Raw genomic sequence first — 13,529 nt, 5'->3', positions numbered from 1 at the left:
AAGTTACTTTTAGAGTAGACATAAAAGATTATTCAAAATACTTTATGATAAAATTAAATATGTTTAAAAAATAATTTATCTATCTTAGAATTAAGAAATAAATTTAGACTGTCATTTGAACAATATGTATGAAACTGGTAAAAGCAAGATTTTAATTTTGAATGTGCAAATTATTTTCTATAATGCTTGGATTCTCCTACTTCATGCTTGATTTTAATCTTTTTTATAATTCAACCCTTGCAAGCTGTAAGATTTTAAAGAATATTGTACAGTTTTATATCATCCTTATATCAAATATCAGGATGTTTGTCTGTGTGTGTAGCTAGAGATCCCACTATCCAATGAACCGATATGATTCTTCTTTACAGTGTGAAGCTTCTTTTAGGCCCAGAGTACGTTTGGTAATCCTAGAAAAGTTACAACCCTCAAAGAAATGTACAACATTTTTATTAACAAACGAAATATAAATGTAGATGGTCGATTTCCACTCACCCCACCTCCCCCCCCCCCCCTTGAGGCATTTAATGATGTAGTAGCTAGTTCTATTATACAAAGCAGTGAGGTAATGGAATAACTAAACATCAGATTTTTAAAAAAATAATCTGGAAGTAGTCTTTAAGCGTTCTGACATTTAAAAAAAATCATTTATTTTTATTATTCAGCTCTGCTTTTATGGATATTATCATCATTATTTAATATACTTCAAAAGAATTATTTAAAATGTTAATAAATATTAGATTAGGTTTAATAATCGAATATGTAAAACATATTACATTATTACTAGCACAGTTGCTCTATCATTCACTTTTAAGGCATCTCAATCAAATAAGCTTAAGAAATTTATAATTAGTTGCTTTTTCATAATTTGGTTCTGGATTTCCGTTAGTACGTCTTTCTGTACGTCTGACCGTACGTAACTTTTAGTCCTTTTATTTAATGTAGGCATGCTAGAAATATCAATTATGGGTGATTATTTCTGTAACGTTAGGTTACTACTTAGAAAGCGTAGCAATTCTATAATCGTTAACAGAAAGTCTGTACATCCATTTAAAACATGATAATTTTTATTTTTTGACATCTATTTTTTGTATGATATAATCATCCTATTCACCTGATTTTTAACAATTACGTGGTTTAATAATTTAAGCAAAGCATCTCTATAATTAAGTAATAAAAATTATGTAAGTATGTCCTTGAACAGAATCCCGTATATTCGCAATTTTGCAACAATTTTTTACACAATTTATAATTTTATTTTTAGTTGTACATTCTGAATATTAAGTTTTTGCACTCTACAAATGTTCAGGTTGGTTGATTTTTCCGTTTGATTTCAGGGCTTTGCTTTTATGTATGCTGTCATCCTTGTTCAATTATATATTAAAACATGAATATTAATAATTTATTAGGATCAGAAAATGTGAATTTTAAAAGGTTAAAATAGTTTTAAAACCATCTGAAATTGTGTTATCAAATTGGTTTAGATAGTTAGATTGATAGTTACATATAAATAGATAATTAAATTCTGTAATATGAAGGAGTAAGATTTTTTTTGTCTGAAACAAAGGATCTTGGAAATTGCTGGTCCGAATTAGATGGACTTATAAGTTATTTTTTTTTTGAATATCTGGGGATGGTTTTAAGCTATTTTTTTTCTTCGCCGCCCTCCCCTAGGTATATTGGCTAATCAACTAGTATACAAAGATAGATAGATAGATAAGTATGAAGAAGGAGGGGAAAAATGGTAATGTTTAATTTATCCTTGTTTTTTAGATTTAACAAGGATGAAGACAACCAAAAAAATAAAATTTAACAAATAAGATAGTCAGACAAACTAACAAAAATCAGAGCTACCCACCCGTCATGGACGAACGGACAAACTTTAAAAGTATAAATGCTTTGCTTTAAAAAATCTAAAAGTCTGCTAAAAAGAGCATTTAAAATTTAATTTAAGATAGAGAATAGTTATTTCTCGTATCGTATTATAAACGGCTTTCCGCGGATATAGAATGTACAATTATAAGATTAAAACTAGTTTTTTTAGCCCCGTGGTGCCGAAGGCACCGGCTAAAAAAACTAGTTTTAATCTTATGATTGTACATTTCTATATTCGTAGAAAACTGGATATAATACGATGCTAGACATAGTTTTTTCGTATTCATAAGAACCGGTTCCTATCCACCGGATCCAAATGAATACGAGAATAGTTATTTCTCGTATCGTATTATAAACGGCTTTCCGCGGATATAGAGTTTACAATTATAAGATTAAAACTAGTTTTTTTTAGCCCTGAGGTGCCGGAGGCACCGGCTAAAAAAACTGGTTTTAATCTTATGATTGTACATTTCTATATTCGTAGAAAACTGGATATAATACGATGCTAGACATAGTTTTTTCGTATGGATGAGAACCGGTTCCTATCCACCGGATTCGAATGAATACGAGAAAAAGAATTAAAAAGTTTTTCATGATCTTTTATAGTATGCTAGCAAAGCAACGGAAATTTATTTGAAACAAGGACATTTACGTACAGAAGTAACGTTGAAATATAAAGTAAGAAATATTTATGTAGTAATTGTAATTTTCGTTTAAAATTTCCAATTGCCCAATCAAGTACTTCCAAGGTGGGGTTGTTGTACACCTAAAGTTTAGGCAATATATTATATTTTGCCTTCCATATAAAAAGAGGTGGGGCATATTAACAAACCACAACACCCTCAATCACTAGAAACCTCTGAAATCCCAGGAAAAAGACAGGGGACCTGAAGTTGCTTCTCTTCGAAAGATATAAATTATTCTTAAAACAAACAGTTCATTTTGATTTAAACTTCACCACTTTTTGTTCACCTGCCAGCTGGCATTGCTTGGTTATAAAGGTTATTTTTTTAATGTCAGAGTTATTCCTCCTATGGACATAATTGCCCTTGTTAAAATAAATTTTCCATCAATTTCAGCAAAACATAAAAAGAAATGAATTTTTTTCATAAAAATTGTTTTCAAACATTCCAATAAAAATTGCGCGCATTCTATTTTTTAAATACTTTAATTAAAACTAGCGGCTTCGCCCCTAGCCTTAGGGCTTTGCCCAAAGAGGTTTGATCAAACTAATTTTTCGTATTTTAGATTTAAAAGAAAAATAAAAAATTAAAAATTTTTTTTTTTTTTTTTGGGGGGGGGGGGGGGGTAGTCGACTTTACTATTTTAATTTAGTTTTCAAAAAAAAAAAAATTTTGAGGTGGTATTTTTCATTTAGTTATAGACCTTCCCGGGACCTATGAGAACTTGAGAAGCTACCCTGTAAAGGAGAACCCGATCGGTTCAGCGGTTGTGGTTGGGGTTTTCCCATCCCCCTTACTTGTTTTTTCTCTGAAAAAAAGGAAAAAAAATGTTGAGGGGGTAATTTCTCTTTTTTAGTGGGTTTGGGGGTGTCCCACCCCCCAACAAATAGCTTAAAACCACCACAGGACCAGTAGGTATATTCCCTGAAGAGTAAAGCCCATTCGGTTTAGTGGTTACCGAGATCTTAAGCTTCAGACGGACAGACAGACAGACAGGCATCGTTCTACTTTGTATTATAGATGATATTGATTGTACGTTATGATAATTCGTAAATTAAGCATATTTAAGATTTACTTGTGATTTAAGGATCTACGTCCTCATGTTGGAATTGTTGTACTGAAACTCTTAAACGATTAGATTTGAGAAGGCGTGTATAAAGTGAACTATATATTCTACTGGAGAAGCCTTTTCTTCTTAGCGGCTTAGCTCCTATCCTCTAGGAGCTTTGCCCTATGAGCTATTTTAAAAAAAATTTAAAAAATAGATAAAAATTGGAGGTGTCCCCATTATTTTCGATTAAAAAAAATAAGGGTGATTTTTTTTGTGAAGGGTTTTTGGAGTTTCCCACCCCCAAAGAAAATAGTCTAAAACCACCACAGGAACAGTAGGTATATTCCCTGAAGAGTAGAATCCGATCGGTTCAGTGGTCACCGAGATCTTAAGGGACAGACGGGAGGACAGACAGACATCAAGCTACTTTGTATTATAGATACATAGATCTATCCGACGCGTTTTTTGCGTTTGTTTAGTATTGACAAAGTTAGGGTCAAGACTAGAACTCAATTCATTTTCATTCTTAAAAGAATAAAGATGATCAATGTCTTTCATTGACCTATCCCATATACAAACATGATGTGCAGTACATTGTTAAGGAAGCTAGGCGCCCTTTATCATTCTGATTCTTGTAAAACTTCCAAATTATGGAGCGTCGTCCTGTATAGAATATCCATGAGGCAAATTATTTTTGTAAAGAAATCCTCCAAAATCACATAAATAAATCTACAAAAATGAAATAAAATCATAGAGAGGTTATTTACGTAAGATTTTTTAATATTCAGCCTCTGTTTTTTTAACGGTTTGTTTAATAGCAAATATTTCCAGGGATCGAAAGGGATAAGACAATGGACGATAAATCTATGTACTTCCCCAATGATGATACACAAAATTACCCCTTCAGTAGATTAAATTAGTGGTTAAAAAGTCTAGACACTCAAGTAAATTAACCAACCAATTAAAAGTCCCAACGGTTGTTAAGCCAATGAATAAGAAATCGTTTTTATAGGACTTTGGGGACTAGTGTAATAAACAGATCAATGCCCCCTCCTTCCCTGTTTTCTCTCTTGGTTATTAGTATTTTTTGGGTGTTGTATGTTGTATGTAAGAAATTTTCCTGTTTTTTTGTTTATGCATTATTATACCTCAATAAATCATGCATATCTAGAGAAATTTCCTTTCATATTGAAGTGTATGATTCTACCCCCCCCCCCTTTTTTTTAAATACGTCCATCAGTTGTTAGTATAATACATTTTAAAGGGAACATCATACTGCATCATACCTTTTATTTCAGGAAAAAAAAATTATTTGTTCCTGACACGTAAAGGGTGGATGAGGTACGTCAACCCACCCTAAAGGATGTGCCCCAATAAAATAATTCCCGAAAAATATTTCATTAACAATAACTCGGGGGATTACACTTCTATCCTTCTTTCGCCCCCAGAGGCAAGGGGTATAGATACAAGTTAATATAAATTAATACAAATTAACAGATTACTCAATTATGCATGCATACTGGTTTTAATTTGTGTATGCATACCATTTATCTTCATGTTATCCATCCCTGTCTACTACTCCAGGGATCGAAAAGGTTAAGCCAATGATTGATAAATTGATTTACATCCCCAATGATGATTAACAAAATTAACCCTTCTGTAGATTACAATTAGTGGCGGAAACTTTTGGATACTCAGCTTAATGAACCAACCAATCAGAATTCAATAAAAGTACCCAAATTTATTAAGCCATCTTTAGGAACTAGTGTAATAAACAGCCCATGCAATGTCTCCTTCCTCCTTTCTACTATTCTACCCATCAACCAAGAGGTATTTTCTTGACGTTCTTGTACAACAGTAAAAGAAAGGAAGTCTCACTGTGCATGGCAAAGATTTGCGCATAATTTTGACCAAGGCAATCTCCTAAATCACTATTAATATCGCGCACCTGACATAGCAGCAGTAGGAAGCATTTTTGCCGTCTTTAGTTATGAAGCGGTGTTAAGCCGAGATTCGAACCTGTACCACCTCCCCGACGACCAAGATCGCGGGTTGATACTAATTAAAATTGGCTATATTCTAAACATTAATACTAAGCATTTCGCTTTCATGTAATCCAAACTTTCGTGGTATTACATAAATACCCAGGGAGTAAGGGAGGGGACAATGGGCAATTAATTCAATATAAGAGTTATCAAAGAAAGGGCATGAAATCCAGTTTAATCCAATAAATTTGTAGGAAATTATAAAGGGATTGTTAATTGAAAAATAGATTTCCATAGCGTCATGTAAAGTGAAATTACAACTTGTTTTTGATGTAATATATTGAGGTTTTTTGGTGTGATTTTTATATTAAAAGATTATTGGACCCGGCCAGCTGCTAGCAAGAATATGACTGCCCCTTTTTATTCTGTTTATTTCCCTTGCCCCTTACCCCCACCTCCCTTCTCCCCGTCTGCTACATTCCAAACTAACACAACGAGTGTTTATTTCCCTTGCCCCACTTCCCTTATCCCTTCTCCCCGTCTGCAATATTCAAAACATACATAACGAGTAGCGGCATTTCATGCGCAAGTCCCCAAACTCAGTCAGAAACTGCTAAATTCTTGCACATTCCCTTTAAGCCAGTCCCCAAAGTCTGAGACTCATAAAAATTGAATATTCGATCCATTGTCCCCTCCCTTACTCCCTGATAAATACCAATGCTTTCAATCTTACTTATGCATATATATTTTTTATGCCTTATTATCAGGAAAAAGAGGATATAAACATCCATAAAATGAATTAATATATTTGATTATTATATGATTATGGTCAAATGTGTGTTAACACCACCCCCTACCCTCATCAGCACGCTACTGATATTGACAAGCGGCCAATTTTTTTTATACAGAGTGTTTTTTATCAGAACTTTATTGAAAGCAATTTTACCCCACTTATAGTTATCAGAATTTAATGATTAATGCCTTATTCTATTCGTTTTTTAAGACAATTAATAGAACAACAAAAAATATTTCACTTTATTTAAAAAGTAGAGTAAAAATAAAATTCAAAACTTAGGTGTCAAAATATCTAAAAATGGTTTTAGCGCAGTTTTCTTATACACAAATCTTCTACCCTTTGCAAGAAAAAAAATTTAATTTTCAGTTGTCGACTTTGGGGGGCTAGTAATACATCCCTGGTTGAGATATAGCCTTCAAACTTTAAAATGTTCTAGTACATGTCCTCAATAGTATTTGTATTAATTTTTAGCTCTATATCTTAACTTTTGCAGCCATTCTTGCAAAACGTAGAACATATAAGCGTAAGAAAAATGGGGTATAGGCCCTTTCGTGGCAATGCCCCTCAAGGTGCTTTTCTTCATTTTTTTTACAGTAGCTTTTCTCCTATTTCTCATAAAAAAAAACACACTGTATAAAAAGAAAAGAAAACTATAGTACAGCAAAGTCCTTTCCAATTCATACATATAATGGTACCATATTGTAATCCTTCTTCATTTACCTTTGCCGTTTTTTGCAATTTGTTGTATAGACAGATTTGTGATTATTAGAGTAGGGGGGGGGGGGGCCGGGGGGGGAGGCCCGAGGGGTGCATTAACAGTATTGAATCCTAAAAAAAGTTCATGTCTACTATCTATAATACAAAGTAGAATGATGTCTGTCTGTCTGTCTGTCTGTCTGTCTGTCTGTCCGTCTGTCCGTCTGTCCGTCTGTCCGTCTGTCCGTCTGTCCGTCTGTCCGTCCGTCCGTCCGTCCGTCCGTCCGTCCGTCCGTCCGTCCGTCCGTCGGTCCGTCGGTCCGTCCGTCCGTCCGTACGTCCCTAAGACCTCGGTACCACTGAACCGATCGGATTCTACTCTTCAGGGAATATACCCACTGGTCCTGTGGTGGTTTTAGGCTATTTTCTTAAAAATTTAAATTTTTCAAAAATTATTCAAAATTAGTGGGGGCATCTCCAGAGGTACTTATTATTTTTTTCTTTAATTACCTCTTGGGCCAAAGCCCCTAAAGGCTAGGGGCGAAGCCGCTAGTTTTTTTTTAAAAACTATTAAAAAATCTTATTTTTCGCTTATGTTGTCAACAGCCTTTAAAAATATGCAAGAAATATAAGAATTGTATTGGTAAAATCTGAATGTCATTATCTTAAGTAGATTTGTCCCTATGGACTGGTTAAATAAATACCAAAACTCAAAAGGAGAGTCTGATTCTAATATTTATTTTTACAAATTTTAGTCGTCCTGTTATAATAGTAAATGTGTGTCTATTAAAATACCCCAATATATTTTTTTACAACGAAAATAGTGTGGGTCTTCTCTTCCCTTATACCTAAGTTGCGAATTGAGAAATGATTAAACAAACGTCAAACACGAATCTGCGTTTCAATTCTTATTTAGCTCAAGCAAAAATGGTATGTAAAGTAATGCCTTGGCCCATTAACAGAAGCAACTTATTACCATGTACAGTTAGGACTTCCAGACAAGAGTCGTGTAATCAAGAATTTGTTGTCTGTTGGGTAACCCAAAACCCATCAGGCTAAAACCCGAAGCGCCACCTCGCCCCCGTGAGGTAATTGTAGGTAAAATAAAATAAAGTACACAAAAAAATGTATGTATATAAAATTTTGCACTAAAAATTAAAGTATGAGAGTTTCCAATTAATATTCCCCAAATACACATTGATAAATATTTACCTACCCTTTCATACTCACATCAATAAGAATAACATGCTCGGGATATCTATAATACAAAGTAGCTTGATGTCTTTCCGTCCGTCTGTTTGTCCCTTAATATCTCCTTAACCACTGGTCCTGTGGTGGGTTTAGGCTATTTTCTTGGGTGGTGGGACACCCACAACCCCCCCAAAAAACATAAAAATACCCACCCATTTTCCCCCCCGAAAATTTCGAAATCGAAGTGGGGGCACCTCCAATTTTTTTTTTTTTTTAAATTAATTTTTATTTAGCTAAAGTGTCACTAAACAGGCAGGAAGGGGACGTTAGTCTGTAAATTACGCTGGTACCCATCGTTTTATACAACATTTTCTTGTTCGTTAGCTCAAAAACATTGGTTTCTTCTGTTGAATTTTGATTGGTTGGTTCAAAACTAGTAACTTCAAAACTTTTTAATTGATAATTTTCATCTACAGGTAATTTCGTCTATCATCATTGGGTACAAACAATAATTCATTGTTTATTGTTATATCCCATAAGATACCTGATCACTAATAATTGTAGAATTAAATAATATTTGGATTATTTAAAAGAAAGATTTGAATAGCATCAACAAATTTAGAATAATGTTATTTTCCAGCATGACTTTGAAACCGATTATTATCCGCTGGATTACAACCGGTTCTCAGCCATTCTGAAACATCATGTATAGCATCCTATTACAGACAATTTTGCAAGAATATTTAATAAAAATCTTAAAATTAATATTAGTTTTGTTAGCGCAGGTCTTCGGTCCCTCGGGGCTAACACAACTGGTTCGGATCTTTTTGTTTTCTATTTTCATATCAACGGAAAGCTGACTATTACACGCTGCGATAAATAACTATTATTTTATGTAGAAAGTGCATGGTATGATTATTTGTAAATATTTACCTAGTCAGCAACCTTGGAAATGAGAAGTATACAATACAATACAATATTTAGTTTTTTGACCTTTTCTCATTGATAGACTCTTTGATTTTACGTCTAATGCCAATTTACCTTGAAAGGTATTAAAATATGAGTTTATTTATTTTAGGGCGCAATCACACAAAGTACCCTCTTAAGCACTGATATCATACCCCTTCCTCAGCCGCCAATCTTATTTTGAGTGATTGTTATTTGTGTTTTTTTTTTACAATACCTCTTTAGGTTATTTTAGGTTATAATGGGTACTGGGTGGACCGCATGCTTAGAGCACATCAGATATGGGCCCTGCAGGGATTAGACATAGGAAATATTACCACACCAATTATTTCTATATTATTTAAAAGATTTCCCTTTTTGGGAAAGTACTATTTTAGATATAAACACAGATAATAAAATGACATGATCATACTTTTTTAATACGCAGTACTGTTTTTATTGTTTATAGCTATCTTTTCTATTGTATAATAGGACAATTCTATTTGGTAATTACAATAATTGATGTTGATTTATTAAAAAGTATTGTATTACAGAAATTTAAAGATGTTATATGAGTATTCTTTAAATAAAATATTTTGTTAAAATCACACTATAATTATATCCTATGTTATCCTTAAGTAGTAAAGTTTTTTTTTGTCTGTTGCATATGTTTCGATCATTACTGAACCGATATAGTTCTCCATTATATGAAGCTTCACGCAAGTCCATAGGAGGTTTTGTGCTATCTAAATTTTTTATTTAAGGGTTGTGATTGCTCTAGGCTTTTATCTGCTTTCCCTACCGCTTCGTATGCCGAGCTCCTAGATGCTAGGGGCGCAGCTGCTAGTGTCAACTTTAGTTTATTGTTTCTGTTCTAATTATTAACAAAATTAGGGTTTATTAAACTCTAAATAGAAATCACATTAAATACTACCCAAAAGTATTATTATATAAACATTGTAGGTAATGATCAAATAATATACAAATCCTTGACCTTTATTGTTTGTGCAATAAAATCATTATTAACAGCATCAAATGCTTTACTTAAATCACAGTAACACTTATAAAAATCACTGCTAACTAACACATTGTACCCATATGATTTCAACCAGTAGGAATAGTAAATACTACGGAAACTATAGAAAAGTATCTCTTAGAGGAGGGGAACGGAGGTGGATATGTTGAAAAGAGAATGAGATGAGAGCTTCTTCAAAACTTCAAAATATTTTTTTTAGCAAATTTAGAAAAGTTACTTTGCATAACAGGCATATTTTGTTGTTGGTATATCCTTATAATAAAGTAACAGGATGTGTGTCTGTCTGTTTGTACAGAAGGATCTCGCTAACTGCTAAACCGATCTGTTGCTCCATTACAGTTTAGCTTCTCATAGATCCTGGGAATCACCACCATCCCAAGACAAATCGCAACTTGTTGATAAATAACGTACACGCCATAAGTTTATCCTAATTAGAATATGATTTTAACTCAATCTGTTTTATTATTTTTAAGACTAATTGTATCGTTTTTCTTCATATGTTAATAGTTATATCTCGCATCGTATTATAAAAAGCTTTCCGCGGATATAGAATGTACAATTATAAGATTAAAACCAGTTTTTTTTTAACCCCGAGGTGCCGAAGGCACTAGCTAAAAAACTGGTTTTAATCTTATGATTGTAAATTTTTAAATTCGTAGACAGCTGGATACAATACGATGCTAGACATAGTTTTTTTCGTATGGATGAGAACCGGTTCTTATCCACCGGATTCGAATGAATACGAGAATACAACATTATAACATGAATAAAAACAACAGAGAAATTATTGGATATCTAAAGAAATTTAAAATTTTTGTTTGCAGAAAATCAGGTACATTGAAAAAGCACCATCAGGTTTGTGGGAGATGAAAGAGAAAGAAAAAGAGATGACAAGCAAGAGGAGTTAAAAAAGAGAGTTAAAAATAGAGAGAGATTTCTAGGATAGGGATAATAAGAGAGAGAGAGAGAGAGAGAGAGAGATATTAGGTGAAACCATTTTATTGAGTTAAAGAGAAATGTAAAGGGTGAATGGGAAAAGGAGTAAAGAAAGATAGAAAGAGAGAGGGAGAGAGAGAGAGAGAGAGAGACAGAGTGAGAGAGAGAGAGAGAGAGAGAGAGAGAAAGATAATGAAAGAGAGAGTATTAAGGCTCTTGAATTAAATCTCATATGATTTATCCACCTTTCCAATCTGTTTATCCATCTACCTACTCATTGAACGTACATATTCAGCCTCGATGATTTCTCTCTATTTTGATATCTCAATACTTCCTCCACTCTTTTCAGTGTTTATTCCAAACAGACAATAACAAGGATGACAACATCCATAAGTAGCGAAGCACAAAAAATCGTAGATTGGAATACGTACAAGTAGATTAAAAGGGTATTCATTAAAATCAAGAATATATTTATTGGATAAAATATACATGAAAACTTGTTTTATTATGTATGATGACGATGGTCAAAGTAAATTACATTAAAGATGCTCATAAAAATGGGAAAATTTATTTTGATATTGATATACCAAAAAAGTTTGAAAATTGGATAAAAAAAACAAAGATATGGGGAAATATGTAAAACATATTAATATAGCCAAAAACCTGAATAAAGGCAGCCTGGCCGCCATGGTTGTTTTCTTAAAACAACAGAAAATTTAATTTTTATCACCTTAACTTAAAAAAATTAGGAAAAATAGACCATATACACTGAAGATATGGAGAAAAATGTAAAAAATATAAAAATAGCCTAATACCTGCTAAAAAGGCAGTCTGGCCGTCATGTTTGTTTTCTTTAAAAGACGGGAAATTTGATTTTGATATCTATAATTGAAAAAATTTTGAAAATCAGGCCATAAACACTGAAGATATGGAGAAAATTGTGAAAAATATAAAAATAGTCTAAAACCTGCTAAAAAGGCAGTCTGGCCTTTATGGATGTTTCTTTAAACGATGGGAAATTTAATTTTGATATCTATAACTGAAAAAAATTTGAAAATCGGACCATAAACACTGAAGATATGGAGAAAAATGTGAAAAATATAAAAATAGCCTAAAACCTGCTAAAAAGCGGTCTGACCGCCAATGATGTTTTATGGTCAATTGTGCTCCTTAATGATGGGAATGTTGTCAAAAAATTTCAGCTGTCTATCTTTTATAGGAGCTGAGTAAATCCCATTTCCCCCATAGCGTTACGGACGGACTGATTGACGGACTGACTGACGGACGGACGGACGGACAAAGTGAATTATAGAGTAGCTTCGCTACTAAAAATGTATTTCACCAAAACCAAATAAATTGCAGTAAAAGTGTGGAAATTGTCATGTGTGACGTCATAAAAATACGTATAAATCCATCTCTTTTTTAGGGGTTTCCTTTCCCATTTCTCCTATCAGCTCTACCTTTTAGACGTATTTTTATGACGTCACACATGACACATTCCGCAGCTACAGTAATGTAAGAAAGTCAGAATACGATGGATGAAAGAACGTGTTAGTTGTGTTTTTCAAAACAATTATAAATTATCATTTTTTCTGCAATGTATAAACACTAGCTTCGAACCATCTATGTATATGAAAACATACTTTGACTTCATCGGCGGAGTTTTTGGGGGTGACGTATGCACCTCTTAATTTTTATTATATATTAGATTTTACAACCCCGATCCTCTTAACAAATATACCTACATGGGGGGGGGGGGGGGGGGGGTTAAACCCAAAACCAACGAAACCCACAAAAAATGTTTGCTATGCACTATAGTTTAAAGCAATAGTCTTACTAATCAGGTGAAGTTTAAAAATTTCATAAGATTTTAAAAATTGGGGATATCTCCAACACTCTAATATAAATTTAGCTGCAGGGGGGAAATTTTACAGTGTAAACAGGGATGACAGAATCTATATAAGCAATGCTCTATAAATCGCTTTGTCCGTATTTCAATCAATTTTTTGGTACTTCGCTTCTTATGGATGATGTTATTCTTGTTTTATTCGATAATAAAAAAAACTTTAAATCTAAAATTCATTTTTATGTTAGTTCTATTGTCAGATTTATTGAGCTTTGCTTTTTTATATGTTGTCATATCCTTGTTATCTTTACTTCTTCTGAAATGATTAAAAATTAAAACAACTTATTCATGATCTTCTCTCTCTGTTACTAACGCAACAAATAATATACATGCGTTTCCATTATATTATAGTAACAGGATGTCTGTTTGCCTGTCTGTTTGGACCGAGAGATATCGTTAACCGCAATACAGATATGGGCCATGGCTATCTGT

This window comes from Acartia tonsa, chromosome 11 (assembly GCF_053477335.1).
Source record: "Acartia tonsa isolate MP-2025a chromosome 11, ASM5347733v1, whole genome shotgun sequence".
NCBI lineage: Eukaryota > Metazoa > Arthropoda > Copepoda > Calanoida > Acartiidae > Acartia > Acartia tonsa.
Note: the sequence above shows the minus strand (reverse complement) of the source record.